Source organism: Rhagoletis pomonella, unplaced genomic scaffold (assembly GCF_013731165.1).
Source record: "Rhagoletis pomonella isolate Grant_MI unplaced genomic scaffold, Rhpom_1.0 Rhpom_scaffold_00008, whole genome shotgun sequence".
Taxonomy (NCBI): Eukaryota; Metazoa; Arthropoda; class Insecta; order Diptera; family Tephritidae; genus Rhagoletis; species Rhagoletis pomonella.
Window position 1 is genome coordinate 27,179,418 of NW_023458562.1, and position 9,898 is coordinate 27,189,315.

The following is a 9,898-nucleotide window of genomic DNA, read 5'->3' on the forward strand; positions in this document are numbered from 1 at the left end:
GACCCTTTTATTTCTCAAAAAAAAACGGGGTAACAGTTATTCGTAGCCACGCTGTACAGTCCCAATGCCAAGACAATAATGTAGCATAGAAGGATTGCCGAACAACCACACACTTAAAAATAAAAATTCTTTGCACACTGAATAGACTGATCAAAAAGGCTGTCTCAATATGATAGTTAAAGAGCAAAATGGATTTTGCATTGACCTTTAGTTGCATTTATTTCTTTTTGTACATATATTTCTATGAAAAATTCTATACACTTGGAAGCCCTAGAAGGTTGGGCTGGGTTGAAGCATCTGCCTTCATCCAACGTAGGAGAGGGAGGTACACTTAGGCTCAGCGGGCTCGTTGCGATACCAATTCGAACCCGTCCGTTCACCTAAAAGTAGAACCAGTTAGTTAGGTTCGTGAATTCCTGCTTTACTGGTGATGAAATGAGCGTTTCCTAGCCCACGAATGGGCAGCGCAGTAACATAGGTAGTTTTCCACGGGCTCTTCCGACCATCTTTCATTTGTCTTCTCGACCACATATGTCTTGAGCTATGTCTTGCAAGTAGGTAGCGGGCTGCCCGCCGCGTAAGAGTTGACGTCAGACAGGGTGATTTCCTTCCTCGCAAGCTCGTCCGCTGAAAAATTACTTTGAATGTCGCTGTGCCACCCATGCACTGTGAGTAGTAGACTTTGGAGCTAGATCATTAAGGACTATCCTACATTCTATCGCAGTTATTGATGACGATCAGAGCAATCTACTGACTTGATAGCTGCTTGGCTAACGGAGTATATAGTTACTGAAGACAAGCTAAGAGAAGATTCGATAAGCCAAAGTGCTTCCTCTTTTATAGCCACGAGTTTGTATTAGAAGTCTCTGCATTTGTTTGGTAGCCTAAAGCAGAGGTCTAATAAGAGGTCCTTCGAGTGTAACACACTGTCTACTCTGAGATATAGTTTAGAGCCATTCATGTAGATGGCTGTGGAGTTATCTTGGGGGATCAAGTCCGAAAAGTTCTCCCAGTACTTCTTCGAAGGTGTAAAAGTAGAGAACTTGTTCTCGAGCTTTAGCGGTGGTGTTGTGTAATATAAGGACCTAAACGTATTGGATTAGTTGGTTGGAATGCTGGTGTGACCGAATCTGGTGTCTTTCCATTTGACAGTGCATTTATTCTTACTGCAGTGCAGCTCGCCTGTAGCTTCCCAAAAAGTCTACTGGCAGAAAGTTTAGGAGTGATTCTATGGCTTTGGTGGGTATGGATGGTAGCGCATCTGTGATTAGCATGCATACCGCCCTTTGAAATCTTGGTAAGTTTAGAATTAGTGAGCGAATTATCCAGTGATGTCCACAAGAATGTGATGCCGAAGAAAAATATAGGATGTACCAATACTGAATAAATCCAGTTTGAGACTCGCACTTCTTGACTATAGCCGTTTTGCAGGCATAGAGTTCGCTAATGGCCTTTTGACCCGCCCCTCTTCGTTGCGTTGCACGAACCCCTAGTAAATAGCTCCTAGTAATTTTTCACACATTCCTGCTGCGCTCGCAGGGGCAATAACATGTCATGTATCTTTTCTATCCTTCCCTTTACACATGCATGAAGTCGTGAAACAAAAAGAAAATACTTTTTTAAATTTAGTCTTGCGGGCAGCAGTTCCTTGCAACTGACACAAATTTGCGTTGATACCACCCATAACTTCTACGCATACCGCATGTGTGTTTATGTGTGTATGTGTGTTGGTGGTCCGTGCACTCAGAAAAATAGCTCATTTGCCAAATGCGTGAATATTGGCGCATATGGCACACCCACCAAGTAATGCAAGTGGAAAGTAATGCTTTTGCTAGCTACAATCTTTTGCTTTACGTTTTTCATTCACTTCGACTACGAAAATTGCTCCTCCTGCGCGCAGAAAATTGCCAATGTGTTGAGTAATGACTCGCCGCTGCTGCTGGTCGATTGCTGCTTGCCGATTGCCAATGGGGTATCGCTGGTGCAATGTGTCACCAGTGAATATTGCTTCCTTTACTTACCAGCGTGTGCTCTGAGGGCGCGCGAGACCAAATGTGACTTATACAATGGCTATAAATTGAATGACTTTTTTCTTTTGAATTCAACGAACTCAACTACTCCCTTTCCTACGCGCGCAGCTCACAGTTGTGTTATATAGTAGATGTAGCAGAGCAGCTTGAAATATGGCAAAGAGTTTCTTGGCATTTTGTATGTATGTACGCTGCGTCCATTCCTTTGCCAATATACAAATCCTCTCTCGGACTCACAGTCATTCTCTTTCCATGCAAATTTCCTCCTCCAATTCCGTAAGCTTTTCTTTTTTCTCGGACCTCTCTCTTACACATTTTCACTTGTCTTGCAATTTCATTATAACCATTCCAGCATTACCCTTTTTTGTGGTCATGAAACATTCGATTTCTTTGCGCTGTAAATTTCTTGTTTCATTCGTGACACTTTACTTCGAGTTTTATTTATCGCTCAACACTATTTCAATTGCGCCAAACCACTCCTTTACTTTATATTTGTAAGTTAAATGAAGTCAGTATTAAAATGGAATAAGAAAATGGCAAAAAATAAAGTAAATAAATTTAGAACGCTTTAGTGCTTCTCACTTCAATATTCACAAAACAACATTCGCTGAAGCCATCAATTAATAAATTGGGAATGGTAAGAATGGTAGGTGGATGAGTGATTTCACAACATGGAAAAGTTATAGATTTTTACTCAATAATCCAACTGAACCCAAAAAATTTTGAAGAAAACTATAATGTTGAAAACGTTTTTGTAGTTCTTTCCCACCAAGCCTTAACTGCAGTTTATGCCTATTGAAAAAAAGAAATTACAACTTGAAGGGGATAATTGCTCATGTTAAGTACAAGCGAACGAAAGTAAAAAGGAAAAAAGTAAGAAAAACCCTGCTGATCACCCATTGTGAAATTTCTTGCAACTTACCGGACCGCTTAACTGCATAGTTTTTGTAACTTCTGCATCATCTATGGTAAGGCGCTCCGAGCCATTCTTCGTGTTTACCTATACGACAGTGGCCTGTGAGAGCACCAATTGTGTGGATACATCCCCTCCCTCTTTAGAGAATATAATCTTTGAGACCCTATTCGATTCCAGCTAGGCCAAGTTTGCCTAGAAATATGACAGGTCGTAGTTTGCATCCATCTCTGGCTCGCGCGGAAGATTTTTTATTTTTTTTGCTTGGTTGGTATATAAATACAGCGCCAATTTCTTACGAAAAACCCTCATGCACACACGCGTTCTGATAACGCTGGGCTGTTATTTGTAAAGCGCCAGTAGCCGAGTTCTGTATCTTCGCATAAATAGAACAAGTTCCACTTTCTCCGAATTGTCGCAGAGGACACAACGCGTGGACCACCTTGATACATCGCGAAGTGCCCCCTGCATCAAGTCGCACTGAGTTTGCGGCAGTTCATCCGCATAAGCGACAACCTTGGCGCTTCCCTATTTCGTCTCTCGTAAGTGGGACTTCACGGTTAAGTTCAAAAGGAGTGGCAAGAGCACACCCCACTGCCGTGATCACTTTGCACTCTCCGCGATCTTTGAGGTAGGCATGTTTATTGTTAGACAGTAGTCGACTGTCATTTGTGAAATATAGGTAGCTGCATATTATCCTCTCTAGGGTTTGAAACATAAAGGAAGAAAGGCTTATAGGGCTGAGATACTTTGGATTTGTATGTGAGGCCTTATCCGCTTTAGCAATAACGACAGCGGAGACAGATTTCCACGCCGTCGGTATGTAACGGTCCATCAAAATGTTCACTAGCCATTTTAGAGAAGTATCAAGCGTCGCAGCCAGCAGTAATTCCATCCGACCCCGCCGCTTTATAGGAATTGAACATTTACATTGCCAAAGCCCCTCGCTCCCTTGTTTGCGAACTCCCTGGGAAATGTGTGCATAGGAGCATTTCTGTAGTTTCCATTAGTGTCGTGGTTCAGGAACCGTCTTACTTCTGCAAACATCCGATCGGGTTCAAGGATCTCGACAGAATTTTTCTTAATGTGGAAGTCTTGGAAGCAGCCTCTATGAACTCCCCTCAGGAATACCTCTTGGCTTCCCGCAAAACATTCTTTTAAACGCGCAGAAACGGTTCATATCTTTGCTACTCAGGGAGGTGATACAGCTTATTTGCCTTGTTGGACTGCTCCCTGCAAGCTTTTCGCAGTGAGTCTAACTCTTGAGACCAACAGTGGGGTTGTCCTCGCTCTAGGGTCAAAGAACTACTTTGCATACAATCTGGAATCTAGACTCCGGATCATCCCGTACCGAAGTGACTGAAGAAGACCGGAAATTGGATCATAGTTGTGAATAACCCACTGTAAGGACATCAGTGTTAAGGATAAGAAAAACTTCTGTTGGTTTTTGAGTAAATGAGCATGGATACGAGTATTACCTGCCATAAGCCGAAATAAGCAACAAGCTCTGCTTACATTAGAGCTATGACAAGCTAAGTTCACAACGAAATCACATAGCAGATTTAATCCATCATAAATTAAAATATCTATAGAACCGCATGGCATGGAAAGCCAAAATGCTAGCTCCTTTCAGAAACCCGGAATCGTCGAGGTGACCGGTTGCGCAAACACCGGGCGAGGTTATCAAAAGAAAAAGCGATGAAAGAAACCAAAGCAACAGCACAGAAAAAGCAAAAATTTACGGCATATGAACTCGATACCTTGCCATGGTGGCAAAAGATCTAAATAGTATATCTATTAGATGCAATGGTAGTGAGTGCAGCGCACATAGGGAAAATTAGTCTCACAAGTGAAGCAGAACACCCCGATCCGCCTTCATTATGTAGAAATGCCTAATGGTTACAGATAGGGGGACGTAAGATGCCTGTGAGGATAGAGACATGAAAATAGATCTATGGAGCTGTACAAAACTGCTAACGGTTAACGAGCGTTGCAAAAAAAAAAACTTAATTGAGATGCCCTATTATAGAGCACACATCGTTCACATGGATTTTTCATAATTAACTTTTTATCAATATATAATTTTTTTTATTATATTAACTCACTCTGCTACGAGTACGTAATCAATTAAAAATATGTCAATGCTATTTGTCGAAATGATTGGCTATGAATATCACTGATTTGAATACGGTCATAAATCAATGGCTGATTGGCCTTCATGTGTCACATGCACAGCCAATTGAAGTAGTGTTTGCATTCATTGAAATTTATCTATAGATATTTCGTTAGTAATTCTCAGCTAAATGAATATTTAATTATACACGCAAGCTTGCTTTTTTACAAAAACTCATTGAAATATTTTAATACTGTACATGGATATACAGTGGCGAAAATGTAAATAGGTAAGAGGCATTTTAGCAAGTTTTGGCTAGTTTTCTGTGTTCAAAAATTTTTTATTATTTTGTATGAAAATTTTGCTTACTATGATGACCGCTGTGGCGTAGTGGTTAGCTCTGTGCTCTACCTCGCCGCAGGAGCTGGGTTCAAGCACGGTTTAACCCAAAAAAAAAACAAAACGAAAGTTTTTTTAATAGCAGTCGCCCCTCGGCAGGCAATTAAAAAACATATAAATCAAAATTTCGAACTTTGCAGCACATTTATAAAATTCGACGAATTTTAACAAATGATGATACAATTTTCAAACTTTTTTGGGTATGCAGGTTTGTACTTGTTTTCAAATTTTAGTATAACAAAGTGCAAATTTTTAGTAGCCAGAGCTTTCTGTTGATTTTTGGAGATTTTTTGTTCACGAATTTTCTTCCATACAAAGTATGTTCGGAAATATTTTTATATGGACTAAATGAGCAACACCTTCAACAAAAAAAATTGCCAAAAATCAACGATAAGTCCTAGCGACTTAAAACTAGCACTTTAACACACTAAAATTGAATGGGCTACCGCATACTCAGAATTTTTCAAAGAAATCTAATCAAAAGCTTAAAATTTTGCTGAAACTTGTCGAATTTTTCAAATTTAAAAAAATTTTATTTTTCAAACTTAAAAAAAATAGTAAAAATGAACGAGAGAGAAATAGCCACAGAATGCTGAAATACCTCCTACCTATTCGAAATTTCGTGGCTGTATAAATGTAATGTATATAATACAAATATATAGGTAGAAGAGCCGCACTTCTAACTCAATGCACCATTTTTCCATGTGAAACACTGAATTATTGAATTTGTGCAAGCGATAATTACAAACAGATTTTGTTTTTTCTTTTTACAGTTAATAAAATTAATGAGCGCTGTTGTTTCAGGTACACTGCGTTCGTTCAAATAATATTTATTAAAATTGCTTCATGCAATATGTGTGAAACATGATACTCCCAAGACCTTTGTCTGTGATCCCCGCTTTGAGTAAATCAAGGTCTACGAATTCCAAAGGCAATTTTTGCTATTTAAAATTTGAAGCCGACCTCGGTGTAAACTTTACAATATTTATGAATTTTGAATTCAACTCAACGTCAACTAATAGTGAAAAATGTCTAAATAATTATATTAATTAATAGGAAAAAATTTTTGTGTTGTTACTGCCTCCCAAAACCCAGAACTCTTATAGCCTCATTCATAAAAAATAAAATAGATGTAAAGAGATTTTTTTCCTTAAACTTCTTTAGTTTAACACCAGTATTGTGATAATTTATGTATTTTATCAATTTAAATGAATAACATTTTCTAAACAGGTGGCAACCCTCCCAAAAAATATTTTCTGCAGTAAAATTTCCAAAAACTTTTCAGTTTGATACCCATATTGCAATATTTAATTTATCTTATCAACTGAATTAAACTAAAATTTTCAAACAGGTGGCAACCTTCCACAAACCTTTTTCGGCTGTAAACCTTCTTAAACCTCTTTCTTTTGACAACAATATTGCAATACATATTTGATTTATCTTCTTTCTTATCATTTTTCTAAACGGCAATTTTCAAACAGCTGGCAACTCTCTAATTTTTTTCTTCTATATTTTGAGCTAGACCTCAGTAAATACGTCGGTAGGAACTGAATTCGATTCCATACATTCGTTTTCGAGTGATGCGCGTACAAACATACATACAGAGAGACAGACAAAAATTCTAAAAATTGTTGATTTGGTTTTTGTTGCTCTAATAAAGGCCCCTCATATACATACTTTCGCAGCCTTAAATTTTGTTTTAATGGTTGCAATTACTTAAAGAATTTAGCTCAATAAATTTTTCGCTTCAATTTATATGGAGCTCTCAACTTCTCAAAACTCTATTCCCTTGTTGGTATTTTGCTAATCATTCCTATTAAACATCAATCATTCCTACACACACACACAAACACACAACAGGTTCATCGTTTGTCCCGCGTTGCATTTTAATTGGGTAGGTTCATTTTGTAATTGAAGTGCATTAATTTAATTAGGTTTTTGTTGACAATTTATGATAATTGTAAGCGCGCAAGGAATGTAATAGAAATTGGCAAATTTTCAACATGTAACAAGCAACGTTCAACATACATACATACACACGTATAATATAAAAGAGTGAATGCGAGCGAATATGATTAGAAAGGTGGTAAGCGGGAGCTAATTGATATTGATAGCGGTGGTATGCTTGAATGAAAATTCATGGTTGAAGTGTAGTCAGTTAGTCAGGGCGGATGGTATAAATGTGATTAAATTTAGAGCAGCTGCAATTAATGGATAGTTTAGTGGTATGCAAAAATATCCATTCGATTTACATGCATAATATAGCTTATAGTTATAGCTAAGTTAATTAATATTATTTATGTTCGAAATGCACCGGAGAGAATTGCATATGCATTGGATTCAGTCGGGCAGCGTGGCGTATGAGTAACCTTTTTTGTATGAAGTTAATGGAAGTTTTGAAAATTCGTTTATATTAACCCAATTGAATTTTAAAATTGGGACCAGGGGATAAAATGTTTTTTATAGATACTGATTAGAAAATTATTTAAAAAGTATTTATTAAGTAATAATAAAAATCATAGTGTGTAATAAAGTATTGAAAATATATTTTAAACGTTAGACATTGTCTGTCAATATACGAAAAAAGTAAAGTTTATGTACTATTGCCACCTCGGCTCCTTTGGAAATTTAAGAAAATTTTTGCGTCTGAAAAATGTTTGCTCTAACCAAGCATTATAATTTTAAATATTATTTCAGATAACATTAATGTAAATTTTTAGTGTTCTAAATAAACAACTTCTTATTTTGTATTTTATACAAATGTTTGGAATTTGAAATCCGTTGAAATGTTTTAATATTTTTTCGTTTGATTTAAATATTTTTTTAATCTTCATTCCAAATTTTTGTGCAAAAATTCGTTCAAAATACAATAATTTTAAGTTTTCTAATCAGACGTAGGTTTCTTATGTGTGAAAAAAAAAATTAAAATTGTAAAAGAAAATTTTTTTTAAATATTTTGTTTTTCATTTGTATCAAATTTTTATAATCTTTTAAAATTGAAGACAATTTTATATATAGTTTTTTAGGTAAATTTCCCGTTTAAATTCAATATATTTGTGTAAAAATTCGTGCCAAAATACTTCGTTTTTAGTTAACTTAATTGAAATTTTCTGACGACTAACCAGCAAGTTTGTTATAAATTTTAATTGAAATTTTTTTAGTACAATGTTTGCCTTTATTTATTATTAAGACTTTTTATAAAATTTTTAAAATTGTTTAGCCTTTAATCTTTTTTTGTTGGTTTAAATTTCAAAATGTTTAATTAAAAAATTCATAAAAAAACTTTGGAAAGTGCAGTATTTAACTTATTTAAATTTCTGAATGATTGAAAAATAAAAATTTTCAAGTCAAAATATTTATTTATAATTTTTATTAATCTTGAAAATTACTAAACAAATTTTTGATATGTTTTGAATTTTTACTTTTTATATTAAATTTATTTATTTTTAGAAATATTCCATACAAAGTAAGTGGTTTTTATTTGATTTGTTTAAACTTTGCTTTGATTAAAAATACAAAAATTTTCCAATCAAATTTTTTCTAAAAGAAATATTTTATTAACAGGAATGAAATATTTTTTTTTTTGGGTTGGAAAAATTTTTTTCTTCTATACATATATTTTGTGATCTATATAATTTTTATTTAACTGATTCGAAGAATGAATATTTTCCAAGATCAATCAATATAAGTTTTTAACTCACAACATTTTTTAAAAGTAACTGATAAGTTGGGTAAATTTTTACATTTGCAGATTTTTTTGTAAATTTATGGTAACATATTTGTGTTAGCAAATTCTGCAAATTCCAAAAAATTTTAAATTATAGAAATGTTTTTAATTTTTAATTATTTCTGGCTATTTGTTTTTGATTTGCTATTATGAATTCAAAAGAGAATTTATAAATTTTAAGTTTAAAAAATTATCAAAAATTTTAAATTTATATTTCGTAAATTAAAGAAGTATATTGAATTATAAAAACTTCTTTAATAAGTTCATAAACGTATGTATGTTTATTTATAAGATTTTTTTATTTTTAATTTTCTAATCGACAAATTTCTCAAGTCGCCCCTGCCAACTAAGCTTTATACTCATTTGCATAAAAAATTCTACGCCGTCCGACTGGCATTGCCACTTTCAATAGCTAATGCACTTTGTACGCACCACACGCGCAACACTCACACACATCTACATACATGTGCAAATAATTTATTTGAACGCCATATTTACACGATCACACATTGTGCATGTATGCCTAGGTATGCCTTGTGTACATTGACACGCACAATTAAACATTTAACTGTCAAATTATCAACGACTTGTCACTTTCGGGGCACTTAGGCACAGCTTTGCATTACGCTGTCATTACGTTAAAATACACATGCAAATGCCAGCAGCTGTTGCAGTCGTTGATGTGTCTCTAACAACAGCTGTCAACAATTTACGCA

The 9,898-nt window shown here is 35.1% G+C and overlaps 1 protein-coding gene across 1 annotated transcript in view; it reads right to left on the reverse strand.

Moving 5' to 3' along the window:
• LOC118745243 overlaps window positions 1-9,898 on the reverse strand; it is a gene marked incomplete at its 5' end in the record, with an annotated part of 188,160 nt that overhangs the window by 103,034 nt on the left and 75,228 nt on the right. The window lies entirely within an intron of this gene.